This window comes from Podarcis erhardii, assembly GCF_964252035.2.
Source record: "Podarcis erhardii genome assembly, chromosome: 5".
Classification (NCBI taxonomy): Eukaryota; Metazoa; Chordata; class Lepidosauria; order Squamata; family Lacertidae; genus Podarcis; species Podarcis erhardii.
Window position 1 is genome coordinate 47,625,917 of NC_138509.1, and position 15,186 is coordinate 47,641,102.

The 15,186-nt window shown below is 40.4% G+C and overlaps 1 long non-coding RNA gene across 1 annotated transcript; it reads right to left on the reverse strand.

The window, feature by feature from the left end:
• Positions 1-6,656: 6,656 nt before the first annotated feature.
• LOC309343330 lies at positions 6,657-11,314 on the reverse strand. The gene is made up of 3 exons (XR_014157246.1): positions 11,197-11,314; positions 8,135-8,169; positions 6,657-7,138 (listed from the first exon to the last, which is right to left on the reverse strand). It is a non-coding gene; the product is annotated as an uncharacterized lncRNA (long non-coding RNA).
• Positions 11,315-15,186: the final 3,872 nt, after the last annotated feature.

Genomic DNA, 15,186 nt, shown 5'->3' on the forward strand with positions numbered 1-15,186 from the left:
TTTAGTGTCAAAACATTATCTGCATAGATGACAGTCAAGCTTTTGGAAGGCAAGGACAATGGAGATAGAACAGTGTCCATAATATTATTCCTGCACAACCATGACATGAATTTACAGAGGGAGTCTTTGCTTGAAAAAACCAGCACCCTGATAGACAGCCAAATACAGTGAACAGTGGAAGTGGCTTAGTGTGAATCTACACTCTTCTTTAGCACTTCTGTATGGTGACCAATAAGGGATGTGGGTGGCGCTGTGGGTTAAACGACAGAGCCTAGGACTTGCCGATCAGAAGGTTGGCGGTTCGAATCCCCACAACGGGGTGAGCTCCCGTTGCTCGGTCCCTGCTCCTGCCAACCTAGCACTTCGAAAGCACGTCAAAGTGCAAGTAGATAAATAGGTACCACTCCGGCGGGAAGATAAACAGTGTTTCCGTGCACTGCTCTGGTTCGCCAGAAGCGGCTTAGTCATGCTGGCCACATGACCTGGAAGCTGTACGCCGGCTCCCTCGGCCAATAAAGCGAGATGAGTGCCGCAACCCCAGAGTCGTCCGCGACTGGACCTAACGGGCAGGGGTACCTTTACCTTTACTTTTTAAGGTGACCAATATCAAGAATAAAGAGAGAAAATGCAGTAACTTCAAAACGTCACCAGAAAAAAAGGCTGCGGGGTCCAGTTCTACATCAAATGATTCCCCCCCCTTTCTTTTTATAGTGTCTTGCTTTTCAGTTCTGTTTTCTCCTGAGGAAAACCAATGTCCTTAGAAAGCAAGCAGCCTTTATATTCTTTAAGACTGCACTTGCAAACAATTTCAAGGGTGTTTTTTGAATCTGGGAAGTGAGCCAAAAAGCAAAGTTTTATTATTATTGCTAAATTGCATATAAATAACTGTCTTCATTAGCTTTAATATGTACACAGTGGCTGCTATCATTACACCCTCATTTAAGTTTGCTGTTGTTCCCCCAGCTTCTGAAAATTTACAGTGGAGAGCAAGCAAAAAGTCACTGCAGGTGTAAGGGAGGTCAGGATCCCTCTCTGTTTTCCATTATCGTTCACCAGCCTCTGCACAAAATTGCAATAATTTGCCTACTCCATCAAGCAAAAAATTTACCCCAAAAAACTATTAAGAGCCTAACCTTCATGCACACATACTGTTTTCTATGTGTAGGAATCTTGCCTTCATGGGAAAGTATCCCATAATGTGATCCCTCAGCTGCAGTCTTATATGAAAGTCCAGAAACAGGCTTATCTAACAGCTGCTGTTTGTGAAAACAAAGGTCTAGAGATGCCATTGAAACTCAGTGGTTTCTAGATTGAATCTATTTGTTAATGCTTGACCATGAACTGAGCCCAGCTCACTAACAAACTTTAATATTTTTTTTTATTTAAAATGAGATTGGTTACGAGTTAAGAACATATAAACTTAAAAAACAGTCTGTTGGATCAGGCCAATTTCGATTGACTGTGCATGTATGTTCTGCATCAAAGCATTTTTGTGCAACCTCAGGTAGATTCCTGTAACCTTTCACTGTAAATATGAAAAATGCAATGCATGTTTGTGGATCACAACAAACATGGCCAATGGCCAGGGATGATGGGAATTGTAGTTCAATAGCATCTGGAGGACCAAAGCTTCCCCTCCCCCTCCATTTTTGTGACTTCTTTGCCCAACCAAGATTGAACCTGAAATCCTTCAACAATCTCATCTTTAGAAGAAGGGAGAAAGGAGCTGTGGTCCTCCAGATGTTGCTGAACAGCAACTCGCATCATCCCTAACCACTGGGCATGGCCAAGTGTGGTGGGAAATACCATCCAGCAACATTTGGAGCATCAGAGTTTCCCAACCACATTTTAAGAGGAACTGCATAAATCCTGTTAATTATATCCATTAACTCCCTCTGGTTATGCCAAACTGACTGGAAACATACATGACACAAGGAAACAGACTATCATAAAAAGAAACATAGCTACGTGTGACATCCTGACATATCATTACATAATACCTGCTATGACACATTCCTAAGATGTATTTTGTTGATGCACAGCCATAAAAAATTCATATACAAGGTCTGGGGGTGGGGGTGGGGACAACTGTATGTGGTTAAGAATCTTTCAGGCTCATGCACACCTAGGATAACCCTAGCTGCAAAGATAATAAAAAATAACTATGTGGAATCAGACCAAAAGATCCACCAGATCCAGCATCCCATTTTCCATTTTATTTATTTGTCTCATCATATACAGCCCATCTTCAGATCCCAGAATGTCCCACTTTTCCTTAGGATGTCCCTATTTTCATTGGAAAAATTTGGATGGTATGGTTATCCGACACCCCCCAAAAAAAAAAAAAGCCGTCTGAAGGCAATCCTGGATAGGGAAGGTTTTGTTTAATGTTGAATTATGTTTTCATATATGTTGGAAGCTGTCCAAAGTGGCTGGGGCAACCCAGTAAGATGTGTGGGGTATAAATAGTAAAACTATCATTATGGAATGGGACATCCCTATTTTCATTGGAGAAATGTTGGAGGGTATGCACCTTAATAGGATGCAAGCCTCATAGAGTAATTTACAAGATGAAAAGTATTTTAAACAAGGTGATAAATTAACAATGGAAGATCAGCTGAAACATGGAGCCAGCATGAAAACATCAATAAAAAGCTGAGCAGAATAAAGCCATTAAAAAAAAACCTCCACCTAAAAGCCATCACTCCTCAGCAGCTGGTTCTTCACTTGAAACCTGCAGGTTACATACAGGTTTCATGACCAGTAGCCGCTAGTAGTCTTTTCCTCTATGAATGTCCGAATGTGCATTTCCCTTCCTCCTTCATAATTCGTTTTACTTTCGTATCAAACCTTTTAATTATGAGGGCAGGGACTATTAATCTTTCTAAGCCACTCTGGAAGTTTTTTTTCAGCTGAAGATCAAAGCAAAAATGCTTTAAAGAGTGGGGGGGATGGGACCCAACAGACTAATACTGCATTGCTTTATATTGTTATGCTCTGGCAGTCCATACAATAAATGATAAAACTGGGTGGGTGGGTGAATTATCAAAGCTTTATAGTGCATTGGTGTAACTTCCAAACAGTCCCTTCTCATTTAAAATGTTTTTTTCTCATAAATAATCAAGAGTATATATTTTCATTCTCTGCAAAGAATTGCTCAACCCTCCTTCACTCCTAACCTTTTTCGTTCCTCCCTTTAATAACATTCAAATTTGGTTACATGGCCTTCAAGACAAGAATGCCGACCAGCCATTTTCTGTTGCCACATATCGTTTTGCCATGCATATTCAACAACACTCAGCTCTGGTTGTGAATATGCTTAATAGTGTTTTGAGACAGAGGAAATCCATCTGCTGCAAGATACATTAATGGAAGACTTTTTAAACATTTAGTAGCAATATATCCTCTAAGGACCGGATTCGGCATTGACTGGTGTTCATGTCCTTCAACTAATTTCAAGAGGGTCAGGATTTTGTGTCTGCAGGGGCTGTAAGTAGCTTTGCATAGTTTAAAGTATTTACTTGGGGAAAGAGATTATGAAAATAAGGTGAACACACAAAAAAATTGGGAATGTTGAGCATTGTAATTAAATCACAGGATTTAATTGGTATTAGTTGGCAGAGTAGTTTTTTGTTTAATTCGCGCTCTGAACTGGAAAGGAGCCTGGTTTTCACACAGACACAAAGTATAATCACTGGGTCATTTGCTCTTAGTTACTGCCCAATAAATCTGCCAGGGCATCTGAGAACACTCTTCCTTTTTTTTTTAGAAGTCATATCTGCCAAGCAGAAAATTCAATTTCAACACTCAAACTAACTTAATGCAAATCAGACATTTGAGCATAAATGGATGAGATTTACATAATATAATTTTACATGGGTAATATTAGTGAATAGAAAAGGAGGAAAGAGTAATGGACAGCATTAGGTCCAGGAGGACCTAATGGACTTGAAAGACAAGGAACTGAGCTTCCCTGGAGGTTGTGTTACCTACTTTCGTTTTTCTTATACCGACTAATTTTTGCCTATGGAAGCTACATGTTATGAGGTCAGCCAGAACTCTGCAAAGAACTATTTGACTCCCAAGAGTTCTGTGCCCTTGTTCATATTTTAATGAGTTATCAGGTGTGATAAGCTTCATGAATTGAACCCTGATCCATGCCAGTATATTATAAAATGTTCCCATTGCTATATGGGAGTCAAAGCCATCACATAAGAATGTTCAATGGCATCTGTTTGGATGTGATGTAGCCCTCCATGATCACCCCTAAAATCTAACTGGGTGCATTTCTAATTCTACAAGTTCCCTGTCTCTATTTTCTGATTAGGTATAATCAAATTAGTAAGTTAATTATTATGGAATGGTATAAAGTCTGCACTCAAGGATTATCTAGACAATTAGGGTGCTGTAGTCAACAGTAGTGCAACAGTGCAACAAGGCTATTGATTGCGAAAAACTGGAAAAGCAGTATTGTACCGACAAAAATAGAGTGGCTTGCCAAATTATTGGAGTACTACAATATATCCAAAACAATGGGAGAAATTGGAAGGATCTCAAAAGAGAAGATAGATAGGGACTGGAAGGTGTTTAAAAGATACTTGCAAAACCATATCGAAAAATCAGAACTTTATTTATTCTAATAGAATAAACAAGTTCCGTTTCAAACACTGAAATACTGAATAAGATGGATAACAATGTGTAATAGAAAAAGAAGTATGAAATTAGGCTAAAGGTGTGTGAAAGAAAGTAATAGAAGTGGAAAGAAATTGCAATTGAGTAGATTGGAAGTCTAACACAAAGGTGGGGTGAGGGGTGGTGGATGGTGATGGGAAAAGGAATCATTTGTGGGATTGAGTGTAAGTATGTTTGAACACTTTTAAGGATTGTATGAAATGTATGTTTGTACGCTTGTATATCTGTAATATATGTGTATTAATGATGAACTATTTTAACAATAAAAAATTAATTTAATTTTTTAAAAAAACGGGTGCTGTAGTCACATCTTTTGAAGACACCACAAGAGTCATCTGTCAGTTCCATTCTCCATACTATGTACATTCAGTGGAGTTGGGGGACCACGGACACCCCTTCTACATAACCAGACTATGAATATTCTAAGCAAGTTTAAACAGTTGCAGCTGCCAGTGGTTTGAAATCACTCTACTATATTTTTTTGGCAATCACTCTACTAGGCTTCTCAAGGTACAGAGCTCACCATATGCTACACTGCTTTTTATAATTTATATCGTTAACATTATGTAAGCTGCCATGGAATCTCTGGACATTAACAAAAATCCTTGAAGTAAAATTGTGTGGGCTGTTTTGCAGTGGTTTGTGGGAGGGGGAAGTGGCTTGATGAAAATGACTTGGCATGTGAAAATAGCTCCCACGTGGAGTCAGCTGCATTGTCGTCATGTACACAAGTCTAACTTAACACATGGAACAACCCCTAGATTCCTGATTTTTGCAACATGCAGCTATAAGGATTTCTAGGTGCACTGAAATTCATTCACTACATGAGGAGAAGTCACTTCTTCTGGGCTGCTGGTTTTGCAAAATCAAACAGTGCTTTACACAGCATCAATATATGTTCAGTGGCCATGTGGCTGCAGACCATTACATGCGCATTCATTCATGTTAGACCAGCTTCTAGCATCACTTTAAAATGGAGAAGAGAGAATCACACGCAGACTGGAAGCAACTGTCATCTAATAGTTAGATACATGCTTGTTTTGTTGCTTTGAGTTCTTGCAGGATGTTTCATACTATTTGGTCAACTTTTCTTTTCTTTTCTTTTTTGCTAAAGACTGCCGAATATTACATTTTCTTTTGGCTAATGATTGCATTTAGGCTGCAATCATAGCACCACTTACCTAGGAGTTAGCCCCACTGAATTAATAATAAACTTAAATATTAATAATAATACTAAAATTGGTATACCACACCTCCTGTACCTGAATGGGCCAGGGTGGCAGCAGGGGCAGGGCTGCACGGGGGCACTGGCAGAGCCAGTCTGATTCTCCTGGCCTACCATGCCTTGCCCTGACCACATATAATCCTTGTAAGTAACAGCGATGGCATTACTGAGAGGGCAGTTCTGCAGTACCATCCTATGATGCCAGCTACTCCTGTTCAAGAGCTACAACCCGAGGCAGACTTGAAACATTCAGGTAGATGCACTTTTTATGCTCACTAGTCATCGTGATGTGAATGAGAAGAGTACTGCAAGAAGAAAGTAAGACAACAAGTAACAGAATTTAGACCTGCCGCATACAAACACATTGGGGGCCACTGCACTTTCTCATAAGAGATCCAATATTAAAAGACTAAACAGAGGGGAAAAGTGATGTTTTATGCTGAAGTAGAATCATACTGGGAATGCAGAGGCTAAAATGACAGTATAATATAAAGATAAAGTTGTAACACATGCTCCAGGCATAAATCATAGTGACGGGTGTATATAATGTACAACAGTAATTGTAGAGAATTTCTGTGTTTGTATTTATAGCACAATTGGGAGGGGCAGGAACTATACAGAAACTTTATTTTGACATTATGCTTTTTATTTTTTATTACATTTCTATACCACCCTTCATCTATTTTACAATATAAAAATGCAAAAGTTCATAATATGGTAACAACAATTAAAGGTAAAGGACCATACATTGTTTAATTAGCCAAAATCCTAGGAGAATGGGAATGTTTTTGCCTGGAGCCTAAAGATATGTAGCAAAGGCACCAGGCGAGCATTCCACAAATGGGGAGACACTACAGAAAAGGCCCATTCTCATGATACCCGCTTCCAGGCCTCTTTTAGCGAGGGAGACTGAAGAAGGGCCTCAGATGATGACCAAAGAGTCCATATCGGTTCATATGGTATTGTGGTTCTGAGCCGTTTGAAGCTTTGTAAGTCAAAACAAGCATGTTGAATTAGACCTGGAAACTGACTGGCAGCCAGTGCAGTTTGGTCATAATCAGTGTTATATGCTCAGATCATCTGCTCCCAGTGAGCAACATGGCCTCTGAATTCTGCACCAGCTGGTATTTCCAAACTTTTCTGGATTAAGCTTCATTTTGCTGGCTCTCATCCAGTCCATCGCCAAAGCAAGACAATGGTGCAGCACATCCACTGCCTCACCTGCAGATGTAAAAGAGAAGTTAAACTGTGTGCCATTAGCATATTGCTGACCACATACTCCAAAATCTGGATGAACCCACTCAGAAGTTTCATGTAGGTGTCAAACGGCATGGGGGATAAAATTGAACCCTGAGGAACCCCACACAGGGCCAAAAGCATCGCTATCTGGAAACTAAGTAGGACTGGAACCACTGCAAAGCAGTGTCACGCACCCCCAACTTGGATAACTACTCCAGAAGGATACCTGTTGAGAGGTCAAGGCCAACTAACAGGGACACATTTCTCCTGTCCCTCTCCAGACAGAAGTTATCATACAGGGTGACCAAAGCAGTTTCTGTCCCAAAACTGGGCCTAAAACCCAGATTGAAATGGATCTAGAAAATCAATTTCTTTCAAGAGCACCTGGAACTGGCCTACAACCATCAGTTAGGAAGGGAAGGGAGACTGGCAACTGGCCGGCAGTTACTTAGATTTTCCTACTCCAATGAGGGTTTCTTGAGGAGTGGTTTTACCACTGCTTCCTTCAAGCAGGCAGGGACCATCCCCTCCTGCAAGGAGGCTTTAATCACCTTTCTGGTCCAGCCAGTTTCCCCCTCTCTGCTAGTTATCAGCTAAGAAGTGCAATTGTCCAGAGTGCAGGTGGTCACCTGACTGATCCAAGCCATGTCCACATCCTCAAGCTATAAAAAGAAAGATAATGACATGAAATGTCCTTGAGTCCATTTATTATGCTGGCCTTCAAGTTGCTTTATGTTGCTTTATGTATCAGCTGAAAAGTGATTTGCTGAGCATACCAGACACCTGGGGTACCAAATCCTTCTAAAGGAGGTCACTGCACAGTAAACAACATGCTATGATTTTTATAAACTATTGGAATTGTTTCAAACAGGCTTAGGCTTAGACATTTTGCAAGTCAATTTTTAAGGAAGATGGAAAGCAAGCTGTGTTAACATATTTTGTGAAAAATTAGATATAAACAATGAGGATCCCTCTCACCAGACACTCCCCTTCTCTTCGACAGACAAAACCTCCTAGGGCATAGAGAAAGCAAAATCAGATAATGGAAACTTGGCATATCTGAGCAACACTAAATATACTTGAAAGGTGCATAAAATTATATCTAATTCTACACATTCTGTGACCTGCTGTTTCATTACAGGTTTGAAATATCAAGTTACCATATTTTGCTTGATTATAAATGGCATTCTCAGACTGTCAAGGCCAGAGACAGCTGGGCATCAGCACATCAGTACAATCTGTCACAGACTGATGAAAAGCAACTAGATATCATCTGCTTTCTGAAAATGTTGAAACAAGAATTATATGTGCAATGTCAACCTTTCTGGGAGGAAGAAAAATCAGATCTAAACTAAGAATCACATACAACTGTCTCTGGGAAGCCATCTGCTAAAAATTTAATTTGTTCTATAAATTTTATAGACATTAATACAAGGGATGGTAAAAATTATGCTGTCTAGAAGTCTAGACAGAAGCTGTCTTCTCAAAGAAAAGGCACCACTAGTATCCTGAAAGGCTGTTCTGTATGAATTGCAAGTTCACATTGTGCTTGTGGCGGAACACCACATGCTAATTTGCATGCCCAAATACAGTTACCAAGTTTGTATTTAAAAAAGCAGTTATACATTAGCACTGAAATGCTACTTCTTTTATTGTGCATATGGGACTGGATCCCAAGATATGTTAAATAAATTCATGGAAGGAAATTTTCATGCCCTCTCCTCTCCCTGAAGCCCCTATGTCCCATCCACATTACAGGGTGGCAAGGTGCACTCACCCTTGGGGGATTTTCATGGGTCCCAGGTGACTTGGGCAAGGGTAGTTCAGGAGAGCTTCCTTCCATGAAAGTCAGCAGATCTTAGGATCCAAACCTTTGAGTAAAAATCATGGCATCAGAATTGAAACCAGTCTATGTGTAATCCCCTTTACCTGCAATGTTCACCTGTAAATGACATTCCACAAGGCTTTTCTTAAACATCTTGTGACAGAGGTCTGATTATAAACCTACTTTCTTGCCCATATAGTCCAGAATGCTGTTCTCACAATAGCCCATTAGATACCTCCATTAAGCATGCAAGCAGGAATTGAATGCACATGTGTTCCTCCCTCTGTTGATTCCCAGCAACTGATATTCAGAGGCATATTGCCTCTAACAGTGGAGACAGAACATGAATAATAGTCACCAGTAGCATCCATGAATTCCTATAATTGCCTTATGCTTATATAGCCCATACTTCTGTGCATCGAAAGCCCTGTATAGGAGGCTTCCAGACATAAACAAGTGTATTTATACAGCAAGTCTTCAGTGACAATTGCTATCCAGAAAGTGAGCTATTTTAAGAAATTCCATTGCACTTAGTACACCCATAGGTGCTTATTCCAACTCTATTGCCTTGTAGCACTGATTACAAATTGAAGATGAAATGTTCATACTGGTGAAAGATATTTGTTAGACTGTACAGAGCCATATAAGAAAGAAAATACTAGTTTTAAAAACTTTTTCAAGGCAATTTCTACTTTTTCAACTGCTGATCCTTCCTGATTATTAAAATAAGTTGATATCCAATTGAATGATTTGCCTACACAGAATAAAAAAAATATGAGTTCAACAAAACTGCAAGAGGGTTTTATCAAAACCTGCAAAATCTATTTAAGAAAATGCTTTTGAGCCAAATAAGAAATGAGCACTGCAGTTTCCAGTTGGCTTCCTTTCTGTCTGACTATTCTTATCGATTTCATTGGGGAAGCTATACGGTCATATGTATTTACTACATTAAAAACCACAGGTTTCAGAAACACCAATATAGATCTTGTGTTTAGCAAAACCGCAGGTTTCAAATTGATGGCTCAATATTTTGTCACTTTTACAATGGCTCTTAAACAGCACTGTTCTATCAGGGAAACAGGATGTCAGAGAGGTGCTATGTTGTTATTGACACACCACCTACAACTACACTCTTCAAAACATAAGCTACTCTGTCCAGTTTGTTTCATTGATCTGGGAGAGTTGTGTAGGTCTTGGTGTTAGGGTTGCCATATTAAGGCTTTCATGCTTTTAGTAGCTGTACAGAACAAGAAGATTTGAACAGATTCTTTAAACTGGGCTTCAATAAAGCAAATAATTTAATTAGACAGCGCCTCTATGATACTGAGTGACAGAATAATTTGGCCACGATAAGGAACTTTTGTCCATGGTATGATAATTTTCCACCTAGTCATTTTGAAACTCTGGCACCCTATTTGCAAAATTTAACAATTCCAAAATACAGACGCACTTTCACTTCCACAAGATTAAATAAACTGGCTTTGGCTGTACTTGAGGGTCGATTTCAAAAAGATTCCGCTGGAAAAATGGTTATGTCCATGTGGAGATGGCAGTATTGAGTCAGTGGCACATGTGTTTCTGGCTTGCACTCTATATAAAGATTTGAGGAGTGAAGTTATTACCCCTCTACTATTGTCCATGACTGGTCGCTCACTGCATGTTCAGTGAGTGGCTGACACCAGTCCCACAAGTCAATCAGATTTGTTGAGTTCCACTGAATCTCAATGTGTCAAACTCACCCAGCACTTTCTCCCCAATTGCTGGTACAAAGAGGGGATGGCGCCATAATTTGGTTATAGGTGGCACCAGCCAGCTAGATGACCATAAGCTTCAGGCGGCTAGGGGAAGTAGCTGGGGATGGGGACAAGAATTGGTCGTGCCTCCTCTCCCATTGCTCTTAATGGAAACCCCAATGGACCATCTCAGAGAAAAACCTCAATGCAGAGGGAGAAAGGCAGGGCACAGTAGTCTCTTGTTGTGGCACAAGGACAACTTGCTCTTTGCCTGAAAGAGCAAGGAGCTGGTGCTGTGTGGGCTTTAGGAGCAAGCAGTTGTGCAGTATGCGCTACTCCCAACACACACACTTGTGGGTGGAGGCAGGGAGAGAGAATGTGTGACTCACAGGTCACACAGATAGAATACAGCAAACTGCATAGAAAATCATGTGGAAAGGAATACTGTCCAACCTTCTTCTGAAATATTATGAGTTGCTTACCCAGGGTCACCTCTGTGGTGCATGCCCTTAGCATACAAAAGCACAGGGGGAGAGAAGCAAGTTCTTTCCATGGTCCTTCTATCCAAAAGTCAACTTTAAAAGGCAACTAGAAGAAAAAAAAACTGCATCTATCTGTTTGAAACTTGGCAGGATCCATACCCACATTAGGGGCTTCCATGCTTGCGAATTTCATACAGTTCTGCTAAACACGGGACACAGGTTAAACCACAGAGCCTAGGACTTGCCGATCAGAAGGTTGGCGGTTTGAATCCCTGCGACGGGGTGAACTCCCATTGCTCGGTCCCTGCTCCTGCCCACCTAGCAGTTTGAAAGCACGTCAAAGTGCAAGTAGATAAATAGGTACCGCTCCGGCGGGAAGGTAAACGGCGTTTCCGTGCGCTGCTCTGGTTCTCCAGAATCAGCTTAGTCATGCTGGCCACATGAAACGGAAACTGTGCGCCGGCTCCCTCGGCCAATAAAGTGAGATGAGCGCCGCAACCCCAGAGTCAGCCACGACTGGACCTAATGGTCAGGGGTCCCTTTACCTAGAAAAAAAAACCCCTGCATCTGTCTGTTTGAAACTTGGCAGGATCCATACCCACATTAGGGGCTTCCATGCTTGCGAATTTCATACAGTTCTGCTAAACACGTAGTTATAGGTGATTCACCAGTTTCAAAGCTCCAACTTGATTTTTGAGCTGAATTACCAAATCAGGAACCAAATTGAATCTTGTATTTGGTGTACACCTGTAGCATGGAAATGGCAACATGGAAATGATAGGGTTTTCTTTCTCTGCTTAGCTGTATAAGCCTAGCAACAAATTAACTAGAGAAAGTTAATCATTTGAATTCCCCCTATAGTCTATGGGACATAATGCAAATGCTTATAATTCATTTATATAACACCATCAATGTGAACTGAAATTAACCCACTTCTGTGGTTTCTGCCTCCTAAGAGATCATAACAGAAGCAGCAAGTTAATTACATGATGAAAAATTAAATAATTTAAGAATTTTCAAAACTTCTTTCCAAAACTCTTGAAGCGAGAGTGGCTTGCTTTCAAAACACGAGTTTAAAGGTCTGAATTGTGTGTTTGTGAAAAGATTTTCTCATATTTGTAAACATTCACATAGGCTGGAGAATCTAGGTTTTTTTCTCCTAGACAGTGCTCTACCAACATGAACAATCTCAAGGTCAATTATTTTTAAAAATGTTTAAGACAACAATATGAGAATATTTGCAGTTCTTGTTTCAAAGTGCAAATAGGAAGATGGATTTATTAGTATGGTGCTGATGGAATAAAAAAAGTTAGAAATCAATAAACTATCAAAACTTGCCAATGTGCAGAAAATGCTGTTGTCAGATTTAAAATGTATTTTTTTCCAGATAATTAAAATGCTGGTTGACACAAGTTAGGGAAAACTCAGAATGCTATGGAAACACCAAAAATTTTAGGTAGCAGTGTGAGTTCATTAGGAAAAAAATATGAAAAGCAACAGCAGCATGTCTTTATTGTGGTCAACTAAAACATTACAAAATAGTGAGCAAACTTCAAAGTATATCAGAACTCAATCATCAGGCTGGTTACCGTAAGTGCCAAAAGGCAGGTGGAAGCATGATGGAAGAGTTTGTAGACTGGAGATCTGAAGAGGAAAATCTCCACTCTAATTAGGTTGGATGGTCTCATCAGAGGCATACTCAAAAGCAGCATACTCAAATCTATGTTTTTTATGTGAGGAAAATACAGGCAGCAAAGAACTCTGAAACTGTATTGGACAGACCAGAGTATGTGCAAAGCAGACCCAGCTCTACAAGTCCACAATTTTCAAGCAACAGGGCACTAATAAAAGCAATTTCCTACCTTTCCCCACTCAACACCACCATTTGCTACCACCCAGAAAATACACAAAATATCACAAAGAGCTTCTCCATCTCCATTCTGAATATTGTTGTCTTAAACCTGGAGATTGTGCTTATCAGTCTACGGCATAGTTGTTACCAAAGGTTTGCAAACCATCCCAAGAAAGGTCATTCTGATGTTGTGAGGCGTGGGGGGGGGATCTTTGTTCACTTTCCCATAATTTTATACACTTCTATCATGTTGTCTCTTACCTGTTCTCTATACCAAAAAGTCCCAAATTTTGTACCTTTCCTCATTGGGGAGTTGCTCCATTCCCTTGATAATTTTGGTTGCCCTTTTCTGAAGTCAAACGCTCAAACCTACTGATGCGAGAAAAGTAAATATATAAGAAACACTATATACGCTTCCATGGTAGAACTCTTCCAATTTTGATGTAGTCTATGGTTCCAAGAGTGGTCATAACAAAGCACCTTTTATGAAGTCTTCTGTATCAATTTACTTGCTGCTGGGCTCAATTGCCCTTGCTGCTGGGCTCAATGGAGTTGTGTACAGACTCTTCCTAATCACAGTGACATACATCATAAAGGCACAGGAGAAACAAAACAAGGCTAAACTGAAAAGAACATGGCGAATTGTTACTCTCGATATTAAAGTTTCACCACTTTAACAAGAGATACTTTTATCATAACCTACTGAAGTATTCCTTAAAACATTCAGTTGTTTCAGTGACAAGAAACTTCACTGAGATGCAAATCATTTTGCTGTTACAGCAACATCAAAAAAGGCATAAACATGATAGGCAGCAGAAAACCAAGTCAAATTAGAGAACTTGACTTTAGATTCCAGTCTTCCCATCAGAACAGTAAGCAAAATGCTAGTTAAGGGGAGCAGTATAGAGGATCAATCTAGATTCTAATGAACAAAAGGAAAGACTAATCACTAATCCTAATGTTTGGCTGGTACTCTTTGCTTCTGTTTAATAGAATCTAAATGCATCCCCTGTTTCCCCTTCTTTGACTAGTGTTCTGCTTACTGTAGTGATGGGAGGACTGAAACCTAAAGTCAAGTTCTCAAACCCAGGAGAAACAACTGTCAGTATTGACTGAAGCAAAACACTAGAAAGGATTAAAATGAAAGAAAACAATCACAGAAAGATTTGGCAGATCAAGCTTCGCATGGCCCTTGGCAAAGTGCCCTTGATGGCTGTGGCCTTTTTTCATTTCCCACAATGCTTTTCAAACAGTGCTGCTCCAAAGCCTTGTGGGAAATTAGAACAGCTGCTGCTACCAGGTAGCCACAGCTGGGGGTCAATCGTAGGCGTCAGTGTGTCCTGCCAGCTGCCTGAGGGTGCCAAGTACTGATGCTGGATCATGTTTGGCTGCCCTGTCTACTGTCTCTGTCTCTTGGCTGACATCCAATGACCGATACTTCTCTCTCTTCTGCCAGTAAAGGGGAGGGGAGTAGCAAAGCAGGAGAGAGAACACGCACAACAGCTCAGTCCAGAAGAGTCCTATTGCTGTTGTTGTCTTGTCTCTCATCAGTTCAAGAGGGAGGAGAGAAAATGCTTAGATGCAGCTGCCAAAGGGCACAGCTACATTTCCCAAGCTGGTGAACTATAACAGAGCTATGGCTGCTCCTGTGTTCTCTATCCTCTAGTGCAGGAATGTCCAGTGTACATGCACATGAAAGGTCATACCAATAACTTAGTTGGTCTCTAAGGTGCTACTGGAAGGAATTTATTTGTTTTGTTTTGTTTCAACTATGGCAGACCAACACGGCTACCTACCTGTAACTAGAACTATGGAAGGCACCACATTGAGCCACATGAAATGGAAGTCCATCAACCTCACCAGGTATCTGAAGAAGTCTGCATGCACACAAAAGCTCATACCAATAACTTAGTTGGTCTCGTAAGGTGCTACTGGAAGGAATTTTTTTTTATGTGGTTTCAACTCCCAAGAGACTGCGATCTACTCCCACTATAAAAAAAACTGGCAGTGATCTACCCGTTGGATTTGATTGACCAAAGTTGTTGAGCTTTTTTTGGTGGGGAATCACGCAATCAACCAGGGACTCCCCGCGATAGACCGATAGATCACGACTGACCTGTTGGGACATCCCTGCTCTA